General features: G+C 60.7%; 1 protein-coding gene across 3 annotated transcripts in view; it reads left to right on the forward strand.

Moving 5' to 3' along the window:
• Positions 1–12,780: 12,780 nt before the first annotated feature.
• Positions 12,781–25,450, forward strand: part of STRBP (spermatid perinuclear RNA binding protein) — a 174,218-nt gene continuing 161,548 nt past the window's right edge. Inside the window, exon 1 of one of the 3 annotated variants that reach the window (XM_012721303.1) lies at positions 12,781–12,884. The gene's annotated coding sequence lies outside the window, so the exon portion shown is untranslated. The remainder of the gene's footprint in view (positions 12,885–25,450) is intronic. The other 2 variants (XM_012721302.1, XM_004677358.2) reach the window with 2 other exon arrangements.

Genomic DNA, 25,450 nt, shown 5'->3' on the forward strand with positions numbered 1-25,450 from the left:
GGCAGCGCGCTCCTCTCCGCTCCCAGCGGCTGTGGGAACAGGCGGCCCAGCTGGCTCCGCACCCCCCTCTCCCTCCAACCAGCACTAATGCCGTGGACAGAGGCCCGGCCCCTCCCTCCCGCCCATCACCACCTCCTCCCCCAACCCGGCCTCCCAGGCAGCTCCTCCTCCAGCCAGATTTAGGGGAGGGGTCTGCCCACTCAGCTCCCCAGGCCCCTGGGCAACAGATTGACCTTGTCTGGGGCACCACTCTCTTCCTCTCCACACCCTCCCCGCCCGCCCTCCGCTCAGTCCTGCCCCCTCAGCCTCCTGTGAGGCTCCTTCTTCACCAGAAGCAGCCAGTTACTCCCAAGTTCTCTTTGCTCCCACACAGCTGGGTGCCCCCATCTCCCCCAGCCTGGACCTCCCCTCTCCAGAGCCCTCAGCCCAGAGCTGCCCACAGTCGCCGGCCGACCTCTCTGCTCAGAAGCCTGAGCCCTCCACTCAGCTCGTTCCTTCCCAGTGCTCCTCCCCACAAGACACCCCGTACCCCGAACCCCAGTGCCTCACCCTCCTCCCCACATTTCATCAATCACAAACTCCCAGTGGTTCTAACTTCCCAGTCTTCTGACCGGCCTCCCCACCCCCTGGGGATCAGGCCCAGGGACCTGTGTGTGGCCTCCCCCTCCCTCACCACCCCCAGTCCCCCTCTTTGGTCTGGGCCTTTGGCTCTGGTGCTCAGCAGCCCCTGGACTCAGCAGCCGCCAGCTAAGCCAGCCTGCCTTCTGGGGAGTCCTTCCTCTCCCCCAGTCTCCTGCAGGGGGGCTTGAGGGGCGGAGTTGTTTGGTGGAGATGTGGACCCCAGATCCAGACCAGTGTCCCCTCCAGAACGAGGCTCAGGCCCTGCCATGGACACAGGGCCCGGCATGGATGCAGTAGAGAGCGTTATGGGGGAGCCCGGGGCGGCCCTGGAGGGACAGGCGATGCCCAGGGGATGGAGCAGAGGGGTCTGAGGCCCAGGGACATGCCTGGAGGAGAAGCCGAAGGCCTGGGTGCCCCTTGGCCACACTGCCCCCCCTTCAGTCTAGTTTCCCCTGGAGTGGGGCATGCTCTGCGGTTTCTGGAACCCTCCTCACTCCCAATCACCTTTACATCCCTGCCTCTCAGACGCCAAGAACCCCCTCCCCCTGAAATGGGAGCCCCCCCCTTCCGGGCAGCCCCTTTCTACTCTGGGATGAAAGAACAGGCCCCCAGCTAAGCTCCAGGTCTGGGCGCCGCGCTGCCATCCCCGTTCTCTGAGTGTCCTCCAGGACTCTTGCTGGGCTCTTTCCTCATCTGTGAAATGGGCGTAACCACCATCTGGCCCGCTGGCCATGCGGTTCTATATCCGGCTTCTCAGAGATTCCTGAGAGAGCCAGGCAGCCCCGGGGAGGTAATGGGGTTGGGGGGGCCTTTAAGTTCCCACACCCCTGGTCTCGGGACAGAGACACACTGCCCAGTCTGACTCTGAGCCACCAGGTCTGGAGTCACCGGTGGCCGTGTGCGCGCCCGGCCCGGCAGGCGCCACCTTGTGGCCAGATCCGGGAGCGCCCTAGGAGGTGGGCTGGACTGGGGGGCAGATGAGGAGGGCAAGGGACCCAGACTGGGGCGGAGGGAGCCCTCGGAGGGGGACGGAGGAGGCCAGGGAGCCTCTGGGCGCCGCTGCAGGGCTGAGGTTAGACAGGACAGGCCACCCCAACGCACTCCCTGGTCCGGATGGAGGAGAGACAGCAAGGGACAGCCAGTGGGCTGAGGAGATGCTCCTTTGGGATAATCCACTTTGCTCATGTTCCCTGTGGAGGGGGCAGTGAGGAAAGGCTAGGGAGCAACATAAGCTTGCTTTCCCCCCTCAACAACACTGCAGGGGCAGCAGTGACCCCCTTTTAGAGATAAGAAAACTGGGGTGCAAGAGGAGAGTTTGGTAGCCCAGGGTTGCAGGGCTCCTTAGTTGGGTGGGGTTGCAGCGTGCCCCTGGCCTACTCCGCCGCTGTCTGCCAGGCCAGTCTCAGTCCTGGTTAACTCGCTGTCTTCTCCTCAGCTGCCTTCTCCCTCGTCAAGGGCCTGGGTCCTCAGACAGCCCCCACCTCTGCAGCCTTAGGCAGACCTGGCAAGAAGCGCAGTGGGGGAGGCACCAGCTCTGGCACCAGGCCCACGGGTTTGAGTCCTAATTCTGCCCTTACCCTCAGACAAGGTTGGTCAGTTTCTTGCCACTTCGGGGCCTCAGCTTCCCCGTCTATAAAGTGGTATGATAGTGGCATCTCCCTGGAGCACTGGGAGGGGTGGGCTGCTGCCCCAGAGACTGCCTGGCCCTTCCAGGCCCTTCCACAGTGACTTCTGCCCTGTCTCCCCTTCTCCCCACTTCCCTTCTCCGGGGCCATGGTTATTCTGTCTCACCCCCTCCCAGTCTACCCCTGGCCTTCTCCCTTCTGACCCCAGAGGACTCCCCATAAGGACTTCCCCAGAGGCTCTGACGCAGAAGGGGGCGTGTCAGCAGCTGGGAGAGTGGGAGCGGTGTTCCTGCCCCTTCTTTCTCCCTGCACCGGGGTGTGTGTGTCTAGCTGATGCTCCAGCTCTCATAGGCCCAGGTAACGCTGGTCCTTGGGGGCCAAGCCTGGGGCTCCCTGCGGCTTCTCTGGGCCTCCCCTCCTGCCTTCCTGGCTGCTTCTCTATTTCCTCCCAAAATGTGGGGGTGCATCAGAGTCTGTACCCTATGCCCCTTCTCACGCTGTTTCTACTGTCCTTTGATTAAACAACAAATCTGTGTCACTCTTTATTACCCTGCAGCGAAATGACACACATATACATGTCATTCCCCAAAGCCCCCTAACTGAAGTGTCAGGGCCAGTGGTGAGGCAGACGCCAGTTCAAATCCTGGCTCCTCCACTTGCCAGCTGTGGCCTGGGGCGAGCTGCTTAACTTCTCTGGGCCGTTCGCTCCCCACGAACAGGGGCCGCCTTCCAAGCCCTTCCGGCACAGGCGTGAGGATTGCATGCGGAATTATTCATGAGGCATTTAGAACAGTGCCTGGCACAGGTTAAGAGCTAAATGAGTGTTGGTTAAATGTTAGATGATATTATTTCAAGTTGTAAACTCTCTCATTGACTACGCCTGAAGCCATAATAGAATAACAAGACGCTTACTCCTCTGCCCGGGGCACTCTGAAGGCACAGCCGCCTTTGCAGCCTGTGGTGGAGGCTCCCTAGCAGTGCCACTGCCCAGGTGGGGCGGCTGGGGGGCTCCCCCAAACTGGTGATCACTCCGCATGAGGTTCTGAACAAGGCAAAGGTCAGTCTGCCTTGGAGTTACGTGGACCTTGTGTTTCTGGCAAATTCTGTGTGTGTGAGGCTTCAGGGCCCTGTGCCGACACACACAGCTTCTCTCGTAGCCAGAGCCAGGCTCTGGGCTTGACGTTTCTCTTCAAAGCGAGCGTCTGGCAGGACAGGCAAGGTCAGGTATCCCGTGTGTAGACAACAGGCGTGTACGGAGAAACCCGAGCTTGGGGCCCGGGTCTGTTCCAGCAGACCCTGGGTTAGCCCCTGCCCCCGAGGCCCCGAGGCCCTGTGGGCATGAGAACTGCGTGGCTCAGAGCCTTCGAGGTGCGGACTGTCCAAGCCTCGCAGAGTGCCCAGCACTCTGGGCCCCACCCCGGGGAGGCCAGCGATGCCCCCACTCATCATGAACACCCACAAACGCCCCCAAACAATGCCTAGGAGACCCCTGACTGTTACACCAACCGCCAAGGGACTTTTCCAAATCTCGAATTGTGTCTTATCTGCTGACTCCCAGGTATGCTCAGGATAAGTTTGAATTCTGGAAACTGATACCCCAAATCTTCCAGTCCCTGATCACCAACCCACAGATGCATATCCACACCATCTGCCCCACTCTCTCCTCTACTCCCCACCCTCAAGGCCAGACCCAGTACCCCAACTTGATGAGTCTCCAATAATGAGGGACTGGCCAGATGGCTTGGAGAGAGTGGCCTAGACAAGTCGGGTGCTCCCCTGCCTGAAGGACAGGCTGCAGGCCCCTCTGGAGACACTAGAGGGAGCTCCAGGACAGGACAGCTCCCTCTGCCACCAGCCACCACCCTCACCCTTCTTGGAGGGCACCCACCCACTGCTCAGAGGTCACCCCTGGGAGTCCTGCCAGGGTCTGGCCAGGCCCAGTGTCTCACAGACCCAAGCCGTTTTATTCTCCAGCCTTGTTTGCAGGGAGCCTTGTTGCAGAGGATGGGGCAGAGTTGGGGGCTGCCCTGCCCGCTGCCCCCAGGGAGGGGAGGGACTGACTCCAGTGAGGCCACACCAGTGTCGGAAGCAGTGCCTTCTTGATGCTCTCCCAAAAAATGGACTGGGGGAGGTTCCCATGAAGCCCCCCCCCGGCACCGCAGGAGGGGCTGTCCTTGGGCAGGAGGCAGGGAGCAGGCAGGTGGCCCAGTGGGCTGAGAGAGTGGGGGTGCATCGGGTGCTACCAGCAGAGGGGAGCCCTGGCACTCCTCCCGAGGGCGATGCCAGGACAGCCTGGCATTTGCAGAGGAGCCTGCCAGGTGCCGAGAGGGGAGGGGCAGAATCACCATTTTTGGAGAAGTGATTGGCCTCTCTCCTTGCGTCTAAATGGCACAATCTTTTAAATTTTCATGAAAACAGAAAATGAATGACAAATGGAGACTCTGAAACAGGAAATCCATTTCCTTTCAAATCTGATGGAGAGAGCAAATCCAAGTCCAAAGCAAGGCTAACAGGATCTAATGACCTGTAACAAAGCATGCCAGCTGTCCCACGGGCACACCTGCGGCCGCCTCCGATGAACTGAGAAGGCCCCATCCCGGCCCCATCCTGGCCCCATCCCAGCCCCGTCCAGACCACGCAGCCCTCGGTGCAGGGGCCAGGCCTCAGAGGGGCAGGGGATCGTGGGGGGCTGGGGGGGCGCTGGACCAGGCCCAGACTCCAGGCTTGGGCTGCTCCATACCCACCTGCACGCCGCTTACACGGACTCACGGCCCTGCGAGGCCCACGGCTGCCCCCAGCTCAGCCTGGAGAGTCCCTGAGACCCCCCAGGCCGCTGCAGGGACCTGGGGCTGTGCGGTGGTAAAGTGCTGCCCCCTAGGGGAGGCCCAGGACACCACACCCTGGGGAAGAGCAGGGTTTGCCCATAGCAAGTGCCCAGCTCCCCCAGGCACCCAGCCCCAGCCCCACACTCTCCTCGCCGGTGCTGTGTGCATGGCGGCGCTCCAGGACACCTGGAGGGGTTAAACTACAGAAGGGTGCAAAGGGGAGCTCGTCTCCTGAGGGGTCTAGGAGTCTTCCTCCCTTCGCCTGATGGTTAATGAAAACCTTTGCGAATCAGGCAAAACAAAGGTGTAGCCTCTGCCCGTAGGCCCAGCTGGGCCCAGCGGTGCTATTGCACATTGTGACCGTGGCTGGGGGCACAAGAGGACCTGGGTTCCATCTGGGCTGTGGGCCACTGAGCAACTCTTGTTCTTCTCTGAGCCTCAGTTTCCCTTCTGAGAAACAGGGACCCCCATCTCCCGACCACATGCTGGGTTTGCTGGTAGAGTCAAATGCGATGATGGCTGTGGCGGAGGTTTGGGGAGAAAGGAAAGTGTTAGCACGTCGGCCATCGGGCATTTATCAGGCACCGGCTGTGTGCCAGGACGCGATAACGGGAATGCAGATAAGCACACGGCCCCGAGTGGGTTCACACCCCTGCCTTGCCAAGACTGGCAGTGGGAGCCGGCGCCGGTCCCTTCACCTCTCTGAGCTCCCACTGTCTCACCTGCGGTACAGGTGTAAAACTTGTGCCCGTTTTACTGAGTGCGGTGGGATAATGCGGGCAGAGGAGGCCTGTCATGTGAGTTCTCACGCCCTCGCTCGGGGTTCGCCGAGCACCCGCTGTGAGCAGGCACGGCTCTTAGCACTGTCCACATTTGGGCTCGTACAGTCCTGCTGACCACTCTATAACTATCCCTGGTTTACAGCAGGGGCAGCTGCAGCACAGAGAGGTCCAGCCACTTGTTTAAGGTCACACAGCCGGGAGGAGGCACAGCTGGCGTTGGGACCCCGTTGATAGGCCTCTTTAAGTCTGTCCACAAGACAGTCACTTCCCTTTTATAGTTCAAAGTCTTCTCCTCTCCCCAGCAGCAGCCCCTATTAAATAAATCATTCAGCAACGGTTTCTAATTCCCAGACTTAGTTGCAAATGAATTATTTATAGTGTGAGGCCTGCAAACCGCAGGCTCGGCCTCATTACCAAGAAGGGCCGCCCGCATGCAAGAGGCCACCGTCTCCCCTGGGCATGGGTCCTGGCGGGCCAGCCAGAAGCAGCCAGCGCTGGGGGCTGGGAGCTCTGCCCCGCACTGGGCTGGGGGCTTCCTGTGGACGCTCAGCCTTGGCTTTCTGATAAGCTCGCAGCCCAGCGTTCCCGAGAGAACCGCAGCCCTGGGCTCCCACTCGTCCCGGGTTCCAGCTCTGGCTCTGCCACGAGCCGCTGTGTGGCCGCAGACAGGTGGTCTAACCTCCCGGAGCCTCTGGGTGAGGCCGATTGCCCTGCTCTGTGCTTCTCCCGTGCGCGTGCTGAGGCTGTACTGCCGGCCAGGTCCCGTGCTGGAAGCCGGGGGCCGGCCAGGGGGGGTGTCCGGCGTCCTTATCTTCTCCCAGTACCTAGAGGTGCTCCGGAGCCCCTCCAAGGCATTGCCCATCCCGATTACCGGGCAACTCAGCAGCCCACCGGGCTCGTCCCCTCGGGGGCGGGGAGCCACAGCCCGAAGGACGGGCAGCTCCGGGCCTCGCTCGGCCTCCGCCTTCCTGCTTCCTTGCCTGTGTAGCTGCCTAGAGACATCCCCAAAAATTGCATAGCCCAACTCAGCGGCTACTTCCCAGAACCCAGTCTAAGGTACTTTGCAGCCAGAGTCCCACCTCAGCATTAAATGAAACCCAGCCAGGGAGCCAGGTTCAACCCCGCTGCCCACGGAACCCTGGCGTCAGCGCAGGCCTCGTCCCGTGGCTACACCAGTCTGACTCCCAGCCCTGGGCTCAGATGCAGCCCGATCCGGGCCCCATGCTGAGCCCCCGCCCCGATCCTGGCCCCAGCTGGGGCCCGGGTGGAATCTGGCTCAGTCTGAGAACAGGACCAGAGTGAACCTCACCGCCCAGTGCGGCCCTTTCCAAAGACAACTCAGCAGCATCTTCCTTAGGGAAGTCCACCCCTAAGCCAAGAGAGCAGCGATTGTCAATGGTGAGCGTCATGGCTGCCAGCTCTCAAGTAGGGGCTGTGTCCTGGGGTCTCCCCATGTCCTCAGGGCCACCAGGGCGTCTCGTCACCCAAGGCACAGGTGAGGGCTGAGGTGGCTTGCCATGTGGGCTGTGGCAGGAACGTTTGTGCACCCTTGCTCTGCTCCCATGGGGCCCGGACTCACACAGAGGCCCAAGGACCTGCGCCCCAGGGACCTGCGGGACCCCAGGCCACTCAGTCTGGCCTTGCAACGAGTCCTGAGCCTGCCCAGGGCCGCTGGGCTGTGTTGCTGAGCCCAGCCGCAGTGTCAGGCCGGCTGCTGTTCTCTGAGTCCTCTGGCTCATCTTTTTTTTTTTTTTTTTTAAGATTTATTTATGCATACAGAACTGGGGTACAGGCCAGAGGTGTAGGGAGTGAGAGGATTCGCCAGAGACAGAGTGGGGAGCAGAACAGGCAGATTGACAGAGTACACTGCTGAGGGGAGCAGTGGGTGAGACGGGAGAGGTCTGCCACGCCATGTGGGTCAGCTCCCTGGCCGGAGATTGAACTTGTGCTGTAGTGGCTGTGGAGAACTTTGTAGTGCTGTGCTTTAACCCCTTGTGCCACCAGGGAGGACCCCTTCCAGTTCATCTTAATTTCTATGTCCATCTTACTGTGGGCCTGACACAGGTGGGAACCCGAGGCCAAGAGAGGCCAGCACTTGCCAGGCTCACAGAGCTGGGACGCATCCCCATGATTCCTGATACTGTTCACACTTATGGGAAAATCACTGCAAGTAGGCCCAGTGTAAGTGTTCCCCTAAAGTTCACATGCTCAAACCTACCCCCCAGTGCAGTGGTGTTAGGAGGCTTAGCTTTGGAGGTAACTAGGCCCAAAGCGTGAAGCCCTCGTGAATGGGATTATGTCCTTGGAAGAGGACAGAGTGAGCAGAGGTGGCCCTGCTGGTGTGTTTCATGTTGGCAGCAAAGTCACTTACCAAACAAACACGCCCACAGCAGCTGATGGCATCGCGGTTGTGCTTGATGAAGAAGTTATAAGCGGGTATACAACAGGGACTGGCTCTCTGGGGAGCATTCTCTGGGTCCCAGAGGGCTGGTGGGTAAGAAACCTGCTGAGAAGCCCCATGGGCTTGGCCCCCCTCAGGGGACAGACTGCAGCATGAGTATTGCCCCAGAGGGGCCAGCTGGCTTGGTGAGGCTGCAGCCTGTTGACAGGGTCCCCCCGGAGCCCCCCAGGACCCACCAGCTATGGGAGCCCAGCTGCATGAGAGGTGGGGGCGGGGCAGGGGTATTTTGAAAATCCCCCCCAGGTTCTCTTTGCAGCTATCCTAGCTGGGGCCTGAAGCCACCGGGAGCTCTGTTAGAGCAGCGAGAAGCTGTTTCAGGAGGAAGAGCGTGTGTGTGCAGATGAGACAGGCGGGGCAGACCCAGCAAGGGGGAGCGGAGAGAGAAGGCGAGGGACGGAGGGTCCTGCCTGGGGACTTCCCGGGGCTGGAGCCCTGTGGGCAGCCAGCTGGCCCTCCGAGGACGGAGGCGTGGTGCGTGAACGAATGAGAAAGGATGCGTGAGTGCGCAGGTACCGGAGGGGCACAGAGGCAGAGGTGGGCCTTGGTGGTGCAAGGACATGGCCCTTCACCCTGGCCCACCTCCAGCCTCAGAAAAAGGCTTCTTTCCTCTCCTTGCTGGGCCGCCAGAATTCCAGCCGGGTGTGCCCCAGGCCTGCCCCTGGCAGGCAGTAAATGGGGCCCTGAGGCCCCAGGCTGGGGAGGTGAGGGGCAGAGGCTAGAGAGAAGGGCCCGGCTGGGCTCCGGGGCCGGGAGGAGTCCCTGGCCAGTGAGGAAGGGCCACTGAGGCCAGCCAGTTACCGGTTCTGGAGCCTCCTGCCTGGCACAGGGCGGTGGAGAAGCTCGTGACTGGTGGTTGCGGGAACCATGGTCCTTGAGTCCAAAGTCCTGGGCTGAAGGGGTGATGGATGAGTCGTTCCCCTTCGTGATCGCACGTCCTCTCATGGAACAGGCACAGGTGTCCACTCCCAGGAAGGACAGTGCGAGAGTGGATGGGACCTCGGGAAGGCTTTGTACTGGGCTATTTTTACAAGCGAGGAGCGTGCAATCTGTCTCCGAGGAGCAAGACTATTGGGGGAGATGCCCAGTCCCCTCCCAGCGAGGGTGAGATGCCAAGGAGGAGCCAGTGGGCGTGCAAGGCTGCCAGGAAGGCTCCCTGAGGGCTGGCCCTGATGACCCAGTGGGGGTGGACAGCAGGAGAGAATTCCTGGCCAGGGAACAGCCTGTGCTGACGCCTGGAGGCACCAGATTGGAGCCCCTCTGCTGAAGCTGTTTATTCCATGTCAGGCCACTCACAGCCTCCAGGAGGTCAGAATAAGGCTCCCATTTCCCAGGAAAGGCAGAGTGGACTGCTGGAGGCCCCAGCTGGCAGAGGGGAAGTCCAGCTTGCCTTCGCACCCGCTCACATGGGTGGAGGGAGAGCAAGTGAGAGAGAACCACCATCAGGACCCCCAACCCCCACCCCCGGCCCCCCAGCCCTCCGGCAGGGCCCGGAGCTGCGATGGGGTGGGGCCGTCCTGGGGCGGAGGGCGCTGGGCGCATGGACAGTTTCCACGCCGGAGAGTGCGGGCCAGGCTGGGTCTCAGGCTCGTAGGTGTGTCCGGGCCAGCTGTCTGTGCCTCCCACACCTGCCACCCTCTGCATCCAGCCCACCCCCGCCGTTTCTCAGCCACACTGAGAAGCCATGTGTGACGGAGGAGAATGTAAAAATATATATGCAACGGAAAAAAAACAAGGGGCTGACAGAACACGGCTATAAATACTCCGGCGGGTGCGGAAATGTTCCTCCAGTCCTGTTTCCTGCCTGCTGAGGAGCGGGGCGCGGTGTTTGATAGGTGGGGTGGGCGCTCGGAGAGAGGAAGGATTGGGGGCAACCCTGTGTGGCCCACTGTGTGCAGGTCCACGAGCACCACGTCTCCCAGTTCTCACAAAAGCCGCCGTCTCGGGTAAGGAAACTGAGGCGCAGCGAGTAGCTGTGTGGCCAGGGCCACGTGGCACACCCGGACTCTCCCAGGAACTCAGGGCCAGCTTAGGCTCTGCAGCAGAGAGCGCTTCAGCCTTCCGGGCTCCCTTATCCATGCACGCTCCAGGGCTCCCCAGTGCCCTCCAGAGAGGAAGGCCACACGCGGCCTCCAAAGCCCTGGGTCTGGCCTGTGCCCACCTCCGGTGGCCTGCTCCCATCACTGCCCAGAGCTCGCTGAGCCTCCCCGGGGGCCTGCACAGCCCGGTGCTCTCAGCCCCAGCTCTGCTCCCTTGCCTGGCCAAGCTGTTCCCTGCCGTGGGCCTCGGTCTAAGCGCACCGCCCTAGGAAGACTCTTCGGCCTCCCCCCCCCACCCCCGTCAGACCCTCCGCGCTTTTCCTGCAAGGTCTGGGGCGCAGCTGTCATTGTGGCAGCCACTGTGCAGTGTGGCCACAGGTGGGTGGGCGCCCTCCGCCCCTGTGTCCCGTACCCAGAGCCCCGTGGGGTGAAGAAGGTCGCTGGCAGGCAGATGCTGGCTGACGGATGGGCAGGGCTGGCCTGTCACAGCGGGCTGAGATGGCCTTGGGGCTCCTCCACACACCTGGAGGTGGTGGCATAAAATGGGCTAGAAGGGGAGACAGCCTCTGGCGCCGGGGAAGGAGAGTCGGAGCAGGAGGGAGAAGGGGGCTGGGCACCGGCCGAGAAGCGGAACGAAGCAGGCCCCGCCCGGGACCCTCCTCATGCTCCGGATCAGCTTTCTGGGGTGTCGGCGCCCGCTCTCCGCGCTGGCTGGTAGAGGCATGAAGCCACGGGGTCACCTGCTCGCCTGCAGGCCGTCCCTCTAGGCCATCACTGCCCAAGAGAAGCAGAGCGTAGCCACCTTTGCCACTGCTCATTTTCATTTCCTAGTAGCCACTTTTTGAAAAAATGAGAAGCTCATTGAAGTTCTTTTTCATGCTTTATTTAATCCTGCCTACCCCAGGTCTTTTCTGCCTGTAATACTGAGATATTTTACTTCTTTTTCATGTCTAATCCAGCATGGATTTGATGCTGCGTATTTTTTTTTCTTTTTTTAAAGATTTATTTGTGCATACATAACTGGGGTACAGGCCAGAGGTGCAGGGATGGTGAGAGGATTCACCAGAGACAGAGCGGGGGGCAGAACAAGCCGACTGGCGAAGTACACTGCTGAGGGGAGCAGCAGGCGGGTCAGGAGAGGTCTTGCGTGCCCTGTGGGTCAGCTCTGGGACGGGCAGGGATTGAACTCATGCAGAAGCGGCTTTAGCTTCTCAGTGCTGCGCTTTAACCCGCTGCGCCACCAGGGAGGGCCTGACACTGAGTACCTTAACTTGGACAAGCCACATTCCATGGCCCGATAGCCACAGGCAGCCACTGTATTGCACAGCGCTAGGCCAGACGCTGCGTGACTGTCCCCACCATTATTACTGCTGGGGCTGACCTGTAATGGATGCTTAGGGAAGGTTGTTGAATGACTGGCTGAACGAATGAATGCACAGAATGGTCTGAGACCTTGTTTCAACCAGATTGCCAGCGTGGGCCATGGGAAGAGCCCAGCAGTCAATTCTAGTCCCTCTTCAACCTAATCTCTGCCTGTCCAGAAGGAAGAACCCCCACCCAATCTGGGTCTGTTTCCCCTTCTGTGAAGTAGACTGGGGCTCAGACTGTGATTTTTCTGGCTCTTGCCAGAATGCCCCAAGGGGAGCCCCCACCACTCTCTGCTGGGCCCTTCCTTGGGTCCTGCATGCGCCGTTCTGCCCCTGTCTCCCTCTGCCCCTCACCTTGTGCGTGACACTGAGCTCTCAGGACAGGCGTCTAGGTGACCCGCACAGAAGAGGCAGGCCCCAGAGGGGGAATCCACAGCGCAGGAAGCAAGGCCAAGGTGAGCGGGTGGGGTGTCCCTGGCTGCCGCGGTCCCCTCACATGGCTCAGAGCTAGAAAGAGCAGGGCCAGGCTGCTCCCTCTGAGTCGGCAGAGGAGGTAAAGGGAACCCCAGGATGTGCCAAGAGCAGCCTGCGGTCCCACCGTGAGCAGAGCTGACCACCGCGCAGGCCCTGTGTTTTCCCCACCTGAAAAATGGGCACAAAACCTGCCTTTCTCCCATTAAACAGCAACACGCCCCCATCCAGGTTCCACCCCTTAACGGCCCCGGGACCTCAGGCAGACACCTGACCGCGATGTCCTCACCTGGAGACGGGTCACACAGCCCAACCTCATGGCCAGCTAAAGCAAGTGACGATGTTCACTCCGGACGCCCTCGGCAGAGGCCGGGGCCCACTGTTGCTGGACCAGCGTGGGGGCTTGGGCTCGGCCTTCACCTCCTGGGAGGTGAGGGCTGTGCCGGGTTTGCCTACTGTAAAGCCCTCCGGAGAGGCCAGGCGTCTTTGGCTGCAAGGGATATCGCCACTGTAAGACGCGCCGTGACTTGCAAAGCATCTGCTGAATGTTGCTGCATTGGGAGGCCACTGAATTTAGCTTTCTCATCATTGGAACGGCACTTCAAAGTCCTTCTCTGTGGAGACCGGAGAGCTCTCGTGAGGGCTTCCTGGACGGCGGGATGCGGTGCAAGCCTGAGACAGACCTTTCAAAGACGGGTGAGAAGCAGGGTGGGTGGGCAGAGACGGAGCCTCGCCAGGTGCCAGCGGCCGCTTCCTCTCGTTCTCGTTCCCGCCCCTGCCTGCTGGTGCAGAGAAATTCCAGCAGAGCGGAGATCCCTGCGATTCTGCTCTTAGGCTGGGGAGGCCTGTCTGCACTGCCGACTCAGCCGGGCACCGTGAGTTAAGCTAGAATCCACCCTGTCTTCCTAGCAGTTATGCTACCACGGAGACAGTGAGCCGGGCACCATTTCAAGATTTCCCTGTGAGTGGCCTCTGGGGCCTGGGCTGGGGCAGCAGCAGCTCTGGCCCTGCCCACTGGCCTGGCTCTCCCTGACTTGGGCCTGCTCTGGAGACCAGGTGGAGAGCCTGCTGCCCCCACTGTAACTGAGGAGCAGGGGCCCATGGCCCGAGGGCCTTTAAGTTCTGTGGGGCAGCGCAAAGGCCTGGCTGTGAAGGCCCCTGGCTGCTCCCCGTCCAGCTACTGTCTCATCTGTGACCTTGGGCGAATTCCTTTAATTCTCTGAGGCCGAGTCCCACAGCCCCGGTGAGCTGGGAAGGCGCATTCGCATGTCTGTCACTGGGTGGCCCCTTGAGCTCACAGAGTCTGTCTCTACCCACAGCCCTGGGGGCTTTGGCATAGGGAGGTTGAAGCAGCAGAGAGGGTGGGGCTCTAAGCACAGGTTTTCAGAACAGAAAGACCTGGATTCAGTTCCTGGCTCTGTGACTTTCGGTGGATCACGGGCCTCTCCGAACGTCCACTTATTTGTAAAATGGACGTTGTAATAGTCACCACATCCTAAGATGTCGGTGAGGATCTAAGGTAGGCTGTGTGAGCTCTGTTGGCATAAAGCCTGGCACACAGAGCTCATCGGTCCATGGAAACTGTGACCGCCCCCCGAATGGCTTGGGGGCCCCCATATGCCACCGTGCCAGGTGCTGCCGCTCAGCACTTGCAGTCACTCGATGACGAGCCTGCCTTCCCTTGTCCAGATGGCAGCTAGAACCTGCCGCTCCTGGGTCTCGGCCAGCACCCCGCAGACTTCTGCACAGCTGCCCTCTTCTTGCCGTCTCTGGGCTCCGTGGTATTGACCCACGTGGACCGCAGCTGCCTCTGCGCCCCTTGCACAGACAGTGCGGGGCCATGCACACTTGGCTGTGGCCTCCAGACAGCTGGACGGGAGCCTTGGGCTCCAGGCCCCTCCCCGTCTGGCCGTTCCAGCCTCCCTCCCGCCTGGCCGCTCGCTCGCCCGCCTCCTTCTGGTTCGAGAGCAAGATGGCCACGGGTTGCCACCCGCGTAGGACTCGTGTTTCTGAACAAAGCCAGTCCCCGCCCAGGTGGCGTGGCAAAGGCCAGCTCTCCTCCTCTCCTCGCGCCCCCTGGGGACGCCTGGGACCGCCGTTTACTGCTGTGTCCCCAGCCCTCTGGGCCCCCTCTTTTGGCCCCAGGGAGCAGGTCATAGGCCGGTGAATAGAAGGATAAGAAAGCAGGACAGAGATTCTTGAAGCTGAGGAAGGGGAGAGACTGCCTTTTGGGGTGTCCGGCTCCCCCAGCTCCTGGAGGCCCATTCTGCAGAGGTGGTAGTAGTGATCTTAGAGCCCCGAGTGACGGGGGAGGCTAAAGCTGATACGGCTCCTTCAGGCCCCGGGAACAACCCCACATCAACACATTGGGGCCCCTTCAAGGGTCCTGTGAATACTAGCACTGGGGTCCCACGTCAGAGTGCTCTCCTCCAAGGGTCACTAGAGTGGCCCTTGGGCAGGGCAGGGCCAGCTTCACATCAGAAGCCCCCAGAAAGTGCTTAAACTCCAGAGCCTCCTGGGAGTCCTTTTCCCCAAGGATTCTGACTTGAATGGTCTGATGACTCACTTTCGTATTCCTGTTGATTCTGATAAATACCACTGAGGCAGAGACAGTTTGGGGTTTTAAACTGACAGGCTGGTGAGTACCGGTGGGGTTACCACACGCCTCCCGGCTTTCAGGACAAGGCCTGGCCCCACCGTGGAGAGGAAGGCATGTGCGCTCTGGAGCATCGGAGACCTGGGTTTGAACCCCAATTCTGCAAGAGCCCAGATCTGTCGCCTTGGGCAAGTCATTTCACCTGTCTTGAGCTTCCATTTCCTCCTCCATAAATTTGTAGTCAGAATTCCTACCTGGCAGGTTCATCAGGAGAAAGTGGTGTATCCAGTCACCTGGTGCTCCCTCAAGTGTGGTCCTGTGACTTCCTGAACGAGCCTCAGGGCAGGAGGAGGGTGGCGCCCAGGAGCTTTGGCCTAAGTACCTGCAGGACAGGAAGAAAGGAGAGGCGCTGTCCTGGTTCTGGCCGGTCAAGGTGCATGCCATCCCCGAGCCTCTGCGACCCAACCTCAGCCTCTGAGGGCTGAGCTTTGCAAGCAGGTAGACCTTTCCTGGTCAGCCCTCTGGTCACACCGCCCCGCCTCGGGGCCTCAGTTTCCTCCTCTGCAAACAAATCAGCGGTGTGCACTTCTCTTTGTGACAGTGCAAGTGATCTTTTGGAAAGTTGGCATTCTGAGAGGATAGACAGCAGGGATATTGGCAAGCACTGCAATTCAGGGCTCTCCCGCCATCCCACCCCAGCCCCCAACAGTCAGGTTACCAGCGCACCCCAGACTCAGGCAATGTGCCGGTCATCAGAGCTGTTGAGACGGTGAGACTTACTGCCTGTTAAGTGTTCTGCACAGGCCCTGGCTCTTAGCAGGGCCTGGGCATGAGGCCTTCATCTCCCATGGTATAAGGTGATCACACTTGCCACCTTGTTGAGTTTTAGCAACCCTAGGAAGTTTCTAGAAGATAAAACTCAGGCTCGGACGGGCTTATGGGACATACATGCAGTTGAACTCTGCAGGTCCACTCCACGCAAGGTGGATCCGCAGACACCACCTCATTTTAGCCTCGTGACCCCCTTTCTCGCGGATGAGCAGAGTCGGTCAGGCACCCACCTGAGGTCATCCACTCGGCCGGGGCCTCCAGGCCCGCCCAGGACCTGTGCGTGCCACCCCCACCCTCCACACCTCCAACGCAGGCCCCCGGACGAGGCAAGCTTTGCTGATGTGATCGCGCTGGCCCTCTCCAGCTCTGAGCATCCTCTGTATTTAAATCAGCACATGAATATTTCACAAGCATCCTGGGCGAAAATAACCCCCTGCCTGGTTATGTCAGGCTGCGGCCCCAGTCGCCCGGCCGAGGCTCTCCTATTTGTGAGACAGGCAATTCCGCGAGGCCTCCCAGCAGCAAGCCAAGGAATCGATAGCCTTTAAATAAGTAATTAGAGCAGCTGAGACATCAGGACAGCCAGGAGGGAGCAGGGGCCATGGACTCAGCTCTCCCAGGCTCTCTGTGAAGGGCCCAGTTCTGCCTCGTGGTCAAGAGATAGGACAGGGGTCTGGGCGGGGTGAGGAGGAGCCGTGCAGGGCAGAGGCCATCCCGAGGTTGGCACTTCTGAGTGGCAGGCTCCGTCTAATATGCCCGGACCCAGTGCTCTCCCCAGGGCTCAGAGAGGGGATGTCCACTGCCCCGGGCGACACAGCAAGGAAGAGGCGCGGTCAGGGCCTCTGGCCTAAGAGCAGCGTTCTCCACGTGGCCCGCTGGGCTCTGGGCCGGGTAACTCCTTGCTGAGGAGTTGCTGGCTGGTGCGCTGCAGGGTGCTGGCAGCATTCCAGCCTCTGCCCTCCGGACACCAGGTGCACCCACCCTCTCACTTAAGACCCCCCAAAATGTCTCTGGAATTGTCAAATGTCCTCTGGGGGCTGGGGCAGAGGGTCACCCCCAGAGAGCCATTGCCTGTGTCCTTTGCTCCTCCTCTCCCTGCCTCTGGCGGATTTCAGGATAACCCTTCTCCCGGCCTGGATAGTGGGCCTGGAGTCCAGGCTGGCTGCGCGAGAACCCCGCTTGCCTGCTCCCCAGCGAGTGGCCTTGGGCAAGTCCTCTCTGGGCCTCAGTGTCTCTGTCTGTCACGCTGGGCCCCCAACAGGTAATCCAGGTAGTGCAGGCACAGGACGGGGCCTGGTTCTCAATTGTGAACCCAGCGCTGCAGCCTCCCCAGCAAAAAGGGAAGAGGGGCCTTCCCGGAGGCAGGGAAGGGAGCACCCCAGACAGGCTCTGCTGCTCCTCCCTTCCCCAGCGCTCTGCTCCCGAAGGGGCTGGAAGCCGCCACCTCTCCCCACCCCCGCACAGCTTCTGTGCAGGGGTGGGGGGCTGGGGGGAGGGTGGAGATGCTGCCCACTGATTTACAAAGGCTTCCAATTAGAAAGCAATTCCTTTTATGATCCAGGAAGCTATCAAAATACATATCAACAAGCACCTTTCATCCCTGGAGTCGGGCACCCCATCCTGTTGGCCTGGAGTGGGGACTTCTCTTCTAGGAGCATCTGTTAGAAATAAGGTCCCAGAACGCTGTCCCCATGGAGACCCTTGGGAGGGAGCGTCCAGAAAGGCCTCCGGCATTGTCCCCCAGCACAGGAGCTGTGCCTGTGTGTGAGCGTCAGTGTGTGATTGTGGGAGCACAGGTGAGCCCCAGATGGAAGGCCCCCTAGAGATGACCTGGTCCAGCCTCATGGAGCTGAGGAAACGGAGAACAAGGCGGAGCAGCGCGAGGTCCAGGATCACAGCACATCTGGGTGCGGTAAACATCTGCACAGTGCCCCCCAAGAGTGTACCCCCGAAGCCCAGCTGCTGTCATAGCCACCTACCCCGCAGCACACGGAGCTGCCCTCCATCACTCGCGAGCCCCGTGTGGCTGGTGGAGGACGGGGCGCCCCTGACGACTCGGAGCCCTGCCTTGGCGTGGCGAGCCTCTGCCCTGCGGCCTCTCCCTCAGCGGGCAGACGCGGCTCTGATGGTCTTATGCTTTGTGTGGGCCAGGCCGGAGGGGCCTGTCCTGTTTGCACACAGGCGGCAGCCCGTCCTGCCGTGTTCTGTGCCCACCTGCGAGGGAGGCCGGGGTATAGCTGTGCACCCCAGCAGAGCTGTGGCCCCTGGCCAGCCCTGAGCCGGAAGTTGCACATGCACCCCAGCTCACGGTCTGGTGAAGGTGGGGAGCAGCAGCAGCAGATGCGGTAGCGGATGACCTCAGTGTGGGGTTCAGATAGGACTTGTCTCTTTGAGCCCCCCCATTGATGGCTGGGAGTCCATTTACTTCTCTCTAGAGAGCCCCCACCCCGCCATGCCTCCAAGACTCCCTCGGCCCTTGGCAGCTCAGCCACAAGGGAATCAGCAGTCCTTGATCCTAAAGGGTCGCAGAGAAGGAACTGGGGAGCCAGCTCATTTCCTGAGAGGCCCCTTTCTGTGTCAGCTCCAGCAATATTTTCCTTTGGAGGAAGAAGGGCATGCCTCTGCCGGAGTTGCACGCCACTCACGCCCACCAGGCTGAACCCTCACCTCAGCGCACCTCTCAAGAACAGCGCGGAGAGGTCACGTGCACACATGTACCTGCATACACATAGTGCGCTCATGTGACCCCTCAGCGCCCCCCACAACCAGCCCCAGTGCATTTGCCACTTTGGCTAACCAGGGCCATCTGGGGATTCCTCAGACAGGGGGATCCCCCACCTCCCCACAGAAACTGGCTTCAGCAGCACCCCAACAAACCAAACAACGAAAAAACGGACAAGCGGGCCACCGAGTAGACAAGCACAAAGACCCAAAGACCCAGACCCCAAGGCAAAAACCCAAAGGCCCCAGTGGCCGAGGCACCTCACCAGCCCACCCCACCCCCCAAGGCCCAACAGGCCAGCAGACCAGCGGACAAGCGCACACTGCAACCCCGCAGCACAGGCCAACAGGGCACCGCCGCCCGCCCCCCCCCCCCCAGCCCGGCAGCCCCAGGCCCCCAGCCACCTGACAACCTCACAAACAACCAAACAAGCCCAGAAGCCCAACCCCCACACACCCACCAAGCGGACACCCCAACCCCCAAACCCCCACACCTCCCGGCCACGCCACGACCCCACGCCCCCCCCACACCCCAACACACCACCCCACACCCAAACACTCAACCAGACCTTCTGACCTCCCTCCCGCCCACGGGGCCACCCCACCGCCACAAGGTGAGGAGGCCCATAGGACCAAACAAGCCACCACGCCCCCACCGCCCCAACCCACCAAAACAGATAAATCGAGACAGCAGAGCAGGAGAAGCTGGCAAGCGGGCACTCCCGCCCGCCCAGCGGGCCAAAGCACAAAACCACAAAACGGCCAACAGCCACCCAACCACCACAACAGCAAGACCTCCAACCCAGCCAACCAACAGACCCACACAGACCGCCACACACCTCCCCACCGCCCCCCTCAGCACCGCACCAGGGGACTCTGCCGGTCCGCCTCCCCAGCCCCCCATGCTGAACCCGCGAACCCCCGCACCCCTGCAACGCACCCAAGTACCCCAGGCATAAATAAATAAATAAGTAAAAAATAAAAGAAACTAAGCTGGCACTGAGAGGGTCCAGTTCTGCTCTCCCTGGAGGGTTCTGGAGCTGCGAAAGGGAAGCTGGAAGGGGAGGGACCTTCAGCCTGTCAGAACAGAGGGGTCGTCTCTTTCCCTGCTGAGCTCCTGAAGGGAAAGACCCCTGAGAGGGGTCTGCCTGCTGAGGGCTTGGCACAGGGGGGTGAGTCGGCATCTGTGAGTGTGTGAGTGTGCAGCTCGGGAAAGGGGAAGGGCCGTCAGGGCAGCCCAGAGTGGGCCCTGGGGGGCGGGGGTGGGAGTTGCTCCCTGGGAGGTGGTCTTCTAAGTGGGATTTGAAGGGTGAAGAGGAGCTTTCTGCTGACAGCTACAGGGGAGGAGGCCGGAGCGGCAGCGGGGGCACTTTGGGAAAAGCTTAGCTCTGGAACCAGCAGAGGCTGATTCGGTCTAAGTCGAGGTGTTCCTGACGACAGCCAGACTCTGCGCAGGGTGTCCGCTGACCCCTCCTGTCCAGGCAATCTGAGAAAGCCAGGTTTTCTCCTACCTAGCACCGCTCCTGAAGTTACCCTCTGGGGCTCCCCGATAAGCCCCTTCTGTGTCCCTGGCCTCTGCAGCACTCCACGTGCTGACCTTGCCCCATGCTGTCCCCTTCCCAGGGGCTCCTCTGTCCCTTCCGGGGTCGGTGGGGGGGGTCCTCGAGATGCATAGCCATTCCTTAATATCAGGGCGCCCTCACCCCATGCCCCCTTGTTCTGCCTCCTCACTTGTTTGGCTCCAGGGACCAGTATAAGCTGGGGACCCCCAACTGACCACCTCCCATCAGCTGCAGGGCCGAATATGCATGGCTTCACCCTCTCCTCTGGCTACCCACAGGCACCCCACATTCAGAGGCACCTCGGACTGGTGCATCACCCCGTCACACACACACCCTGCCTGCTCTGATTTACACAGCACTTCCCTACCCAGCAGCCCGGGAGAGCAGACTCCCAGTCCCCTGGAGGACAGGGGAATGGGCTGGAGGACCGAGGGGCGAGGGTCTCACTCGGCTAGACAAGGGGCAGGGCGGGGCTGCTCACCTCTGACCCCGGCCTCCTGGGGCCCGGGCAGTAAATGTTGACCACATTGATTTCCACCACGCTTAGAAGTCAGCGGTCAGCTGCTGACCACACTGTCAATTATTCAGGCTCCCTGGGATTCCACCAAGAGCGACGGTTTAACTAATATAAGCGCCGTGTCCTCACACTCCTGACTTCCCCTCAGAGGCCTGGCCGGGATGGTCAGCCAGCTCAGGGCACCTCCCGGGGAGCCGCAGACCTCTGCCCTGCCCTCTCCACTCCCACCCGCCGTCTGCCCAGGACTGGGGTGCTTCCCCGTCCTCAAATCTCTCAGAGGTATTTCCGGGCCGAACTGGCACCAGCAGCTGCAAGTAAACTGAGGCAGACTTCAGCTGGGTTCCATGGACGCCCTGGAGGGCAGGGGCCTGCCAGTGCCTGTGACAGTCCCTGGCTGACTGTGGGGAGAGCCGGGGCTGCCAAGGAGAAGCGAGCTTGAAAATGTGCAAAAGTCTCAGTGACATGCACGGCCTGGTGGCCTCAGTTCTCTTTGGAACCGGGTCGTCCATAAATAAAGACGCGGCCATCCGGCCCTCATTTAAATCGGCCGGGCATTTCACTGAGCGCCACAGCTGAGGTGGGACTCTGGACGCTGCTCCCCCTCGGGGAGGAGCGGCTGTGTCAGAGGTGGTTCTGGACACATTGTGTCTCAAAACACACTGCTCTCACCAACATACCACCCGGACAGTTCGACGTTACACATGAGGAAAGAGTGTCTCTGTGAGGCATGGGGGGTGGGGGGTGGGGGGGAGGGAGTGCTCAAGGCCTCTCGTCTGTGTCAGCAATGGAGTCTGAGCCCAGATGCCTAAGTCCAGCTCCAGCTCTCAACCTCTGTGACCAACGTGTGAGGGAGTTTGGTGAAGGTGAAGTAGATGGTCACATAAGTAGTGATCTAGTGCCAGATCTGTGGAGGAGAGATCAGAGCAAGCATAACAGAAAGAACTAACCTAGCCAGGTTGGGGTGGGGGGGGTGTGACAGGTCAGAGAAGTCTCCAGACGCCTCCTTCAAGCCGACTCTTCTGGGGTGGAGTTGGGTGCAGGAAGAACCCAGGGAAGGAGGACTAGGCTGAGTGGGTGTGAAGTGCCAGTGTGACGCTCTGGGGCTCCCACCACCTGGTGGGACCCGAGGGCCGTGCAGAGGGCAACAGGCCCAGCACTGCCTTGCTCTGCTGCGGCCTCCACTTCCTCTGTCTGCCGACTATATTTTTAGACCTCTGACTTTCCGGTGACACCTGTGGGCTCACAGCCTCTTGCCTGCCGCGGACAGTTTTTTATGGTCTTCCCAGGGCCTCTCTGTCACCCCTGTCCCTGGGAGCCCCGACTGCAGGGTTGACTAGAAACCCTGACCTGTCTCCTCAGATACGCCGTGGTTGACTGTCCTGGGGTCCCGCGGCTGGCCGATGCCAGCTGCCCATCTCTCACCCCTCACCTCTCTTTCTCTCCAGCAGTGCAGCTCCCCCAAGCCACCCGTCCCGACCTGGGCAGACACTGGGCTGGACGCTGACAGACAGGCCATCCTCGCACACGCACCTTAGCCACACACGTGTTGGGGTCAGTGGGCGGGAGGATCGAGGGGTGCTGGGACCACAGTGTCAACCCAGGCAGACTGAGATGCAAGTCCCTGCGCTCAGGGCACAGCCTGGAGACATCTGACGCTCGGAGGACAGGCATCAGAGCCCGGAGAACCCCCAGCCTGGGGAGTGAGCACCCCACCCCTCATACCACTGCCGAGGGGACAGAGCCTGCGGGGTGGGTGTTCTCCCCAGTTGCTGGGGGGTGGGTCTTCTCCCAGTTGCTGCTTGTGAAGTTTGGTGCTGACATAAGGAGGCGAAGTGTGCCCTGGTGGGTGGGACCACCAACGCCTGGGAGTGGGGGCCAGGAACCAAGTCCCCAGTCAGGGTCCCTTTCGGGGGGCCTTCACCTGCTACCACGGACCCACAGGTTTTGCCCAAGCCCACCGCAGCTGTGGCTCATGAGGGGGCGTCATGGCCGGGTCAGTATCACCCAAGGACAACAGTCTTCCTCTTTCACTCCCCAGGCCCAGCCTGAGCTGCAAACCCAGAAAAGGGGTGGGAGGTGTGTGTGAGACAGGCCACCCTGCACCCCTGCTTCTGCACAGCACACGCACGCACCCCCACACACTTCCACCTACACTCGACTCAGGCCCTGCAGCTCCCGGCTCCACATAGCGGAGGAAGAGGGTTTTCAGTGCTATCTGAGTCTGAAGTTTTCGAACAGCCAGGTCTTAACCTGAACAAGACTGCTTGTATAAGCAGATGTGCCTGGAAGTCAGAAATCGGACCAAGGTGCTGTCAGGGCTGACTGAACCCCACTGAGGAGGAGGGGGCCACAGTCTCAGTGGCTGTCGCCAGCCAGACAGAACTGCACAGTCATTGTAATCCAGGGAGAAGTTTACTAAGGGAACGCCAAAGGGCTTCAGATTTGAGGGGGAGCATGGTTAGAAGTTAGGGTGGCAGGAGGCTTTATTGAATGTAACGGGCAGAGGGAGACGGGCAGGTGTGACCTGTCTCTCCACTCACCCTTCCTGCAAGGTCTGGGGGACTCATATCTCTGGGGGACTTGGGCTCATTGTGTTGGGTGGGCTTCAGCCCCCCACCCAATGCAAGCCCTCCCTAGGTTGACTTGAGGTCCAAAGAGGCCTCCCCCTCCGGGCCAGCCCCAAATCTGCAGACCCCATCACCTGAAGTGGGCTACCTGGGACAGGCCTGAAGCCGTGAGGTTATGCACAGGACCTTCCGGAAGCAAGCCTCTGCCCCTGCTTCACCCGACTTCCGCTGCAGGGGTGAGGAGGTGGTGGACGGGGGAGCAGCGAGGCGTCTGATGGGAGAGGCAGAGTCAGAATGTCCACAGGAGATGAGGAGACAAGCGCTGTGTGGTGTGCACAGCCACCTCACTGCTGAACAGGGCTCGCTGGGTTGGTGTGACCAACCCCAGGTGCTCTCTCCTGGCGTGGGGGTGGGGGAGGAGTGCTTGCCTCCTCCTGCTCCCCATGCTTAGGGCTGCAGAAAGGAGCTTGAGTTGGGGTTTCTGCATTTGAGGGGCAGGGAGGCTATGCTGGGGGGGGGTTTCCTGGGGACCAGGTCATGGCTCTTAGGAGAGACTTGCGGGTAGAAGATGGATCTGGGTCTGGAGAGAGAGGGGCAGCGGGTGCCCTGGCTGAGGAGGGAGGAAGAGACGCAGCAGGGAGGAACGCCCTGGAGAAGGCGCCGGTGGAGGAGAGACAGGAAAAGCTGCAGGAACTTGCCAGGAGCCTGCCGCCAGCCCCAGCTGGGGCTCTGGGCCATCCTGGGGCCAGACACCCCTCTGGCAGCTGGCAGATGCATCTCTCAGCTGTCTGGGAGCCCTGATGGCCCTGAGCCTGCCCAGGTGGGCAGCGGGATGAGGCCATCTTCCTGTTTCCCACCAGCCCCCTCCTCCATTCTGGCCCCTCCCTGGCAGTCCCCAGGCCCAGGAGCCCCACTCCCACCCCGCCCCCAGCCCCAGCATTCCAGGCTTTCTCCTCATCAGAGTTTACCAGCCTGGTCTCCTTCCCTCTCCCCAGGCCTCGCCAAGTTCTGCTGGCTCCCTGCCCCTCTCTCCTCCCCCAGAACAGGAGCCCGGTTGAAACTCAGCTCAGACACAGCCAAAGGCAGCCGGCCTTTCCCCCAGGCAGCAAGGCCACCCCGCCCCCAGACACTCACAGGAGTTGGTCCTCACACCAGTTCTGTGTGAGGGTTTCTTCTCTGGGTCAGAAACTGGGACCTCAGGGCTCCAAGCCCGGGGTTGGGCTCTGAGAGTCTGCAGCCCAGCCCCTGCCAAACATAGCCTAGAGTCAGGACCTTCCAGCGCCAGCCCTGGCTGGAGGAAGCCGAGTGGGCTGAGGGCTGAGGTCCTCAGGGTTTGGGGCTGTCTCAGCCACACTTTGCCAAGGATATGGAACCCATTTGTCAGCTGGGGCCCTCCCATCCCTGTCAATTTCAAAAAAGATCTCAAACCCATATCCCACACCATGGAGGTGCAAAACTAGCCCAGTCCTTTGAAGAGTTCTGGAAGAGTTTGCATTTTCACACTTTCCACTGCACAGAGCTGCGGCTTCTGCTAAATTCATCGAGTATCTGGCTTGGCCCCCTGACCCAGGCCTGCTGTTCCATTTTCACAGGGCCCTGAGATGTGGAAAGCAGCTGGTCCTTTGCACTGTTTCCACCAGAAGCCACCACAGCAGGCTTCTGTGGGCCAGGGAGAAAGGCAGGACGAGGGTTCAAGGGCCACATGAGGAGACCCTCACTCAGGAAATTCTTTTTTTAAAAAAAAAGATGTATTTATTTATTTATTTTAAAGATTGATTTATTTATGCGGGGCACAGACCAGAAGCGCAGGGAGGTGAGAGGATTCACCAGAGACAGAGGGGAGCAGAACAGGCAGATCGATGAAGTACACTGCTGAGGGGAGCAGCAGGTGGGACAGCATGGGTCACCCCTGGCCGGGGATCGAACTTGTGCTGCGGTGGCTGCAGACAGCTTCACGGTGCCGAGACTCTACCCAAGAAGGGCCCCTCCGAAAATTCTGAAAGGTGCTTTGGTCAACCCTGGGACGTTCTCACAGTCCCTTCGCCTCACACACCGCCGCAGGCCCCCGGCTTCACAGTCCTTCTTTGATGTGCTTCTCTTCCTTGAGAGGGAAGAGAGTGTGGTGGTTAAAATGCCAGGACTCCATTCCCAGTGGCCTGGTTCCTTGAGCCTGGCCCTGGAGTTACCTGGCCTCTCTGAACCTCAGTGACCTTGAAAGGAGGGTGACAACACAGAAGGTGAAAGGAGTGGGGGGGGGCGGCTTCCTAGAGCCCGGGGAAGCCCTCGCTGAGTGCCCCCTGGTAACCCTGGCTCTGGCTGTCGTTCTCATTGTTGCTGTTCCTCCCCTCACCCCAGATTCTCCTTGTCCCTGGGGCAGAACAAACATCACCTCCTCGGACCTTACCTCTTACCATGTCCATCGTTCAAGCTCCCGAGTGCATGGACTGGAGTTTTGAACATACATGGTC

This window comes from Condylura cristata, unplaced genomic scaffold, assembly GCF_000260355.1.
Source record: "Condylura cristata isolate star-nosed mole 26May11 unplaced genomic scaffold, ConCri1.0 scaffold00006, whole genome shotgun sequence".
Classification (NCBI taxonomy): Eukaryota; Metazoa; Chordata; class Mammalia; order Eulipotyphla; family Talpidae; genus Condylura; species Condylura cristata.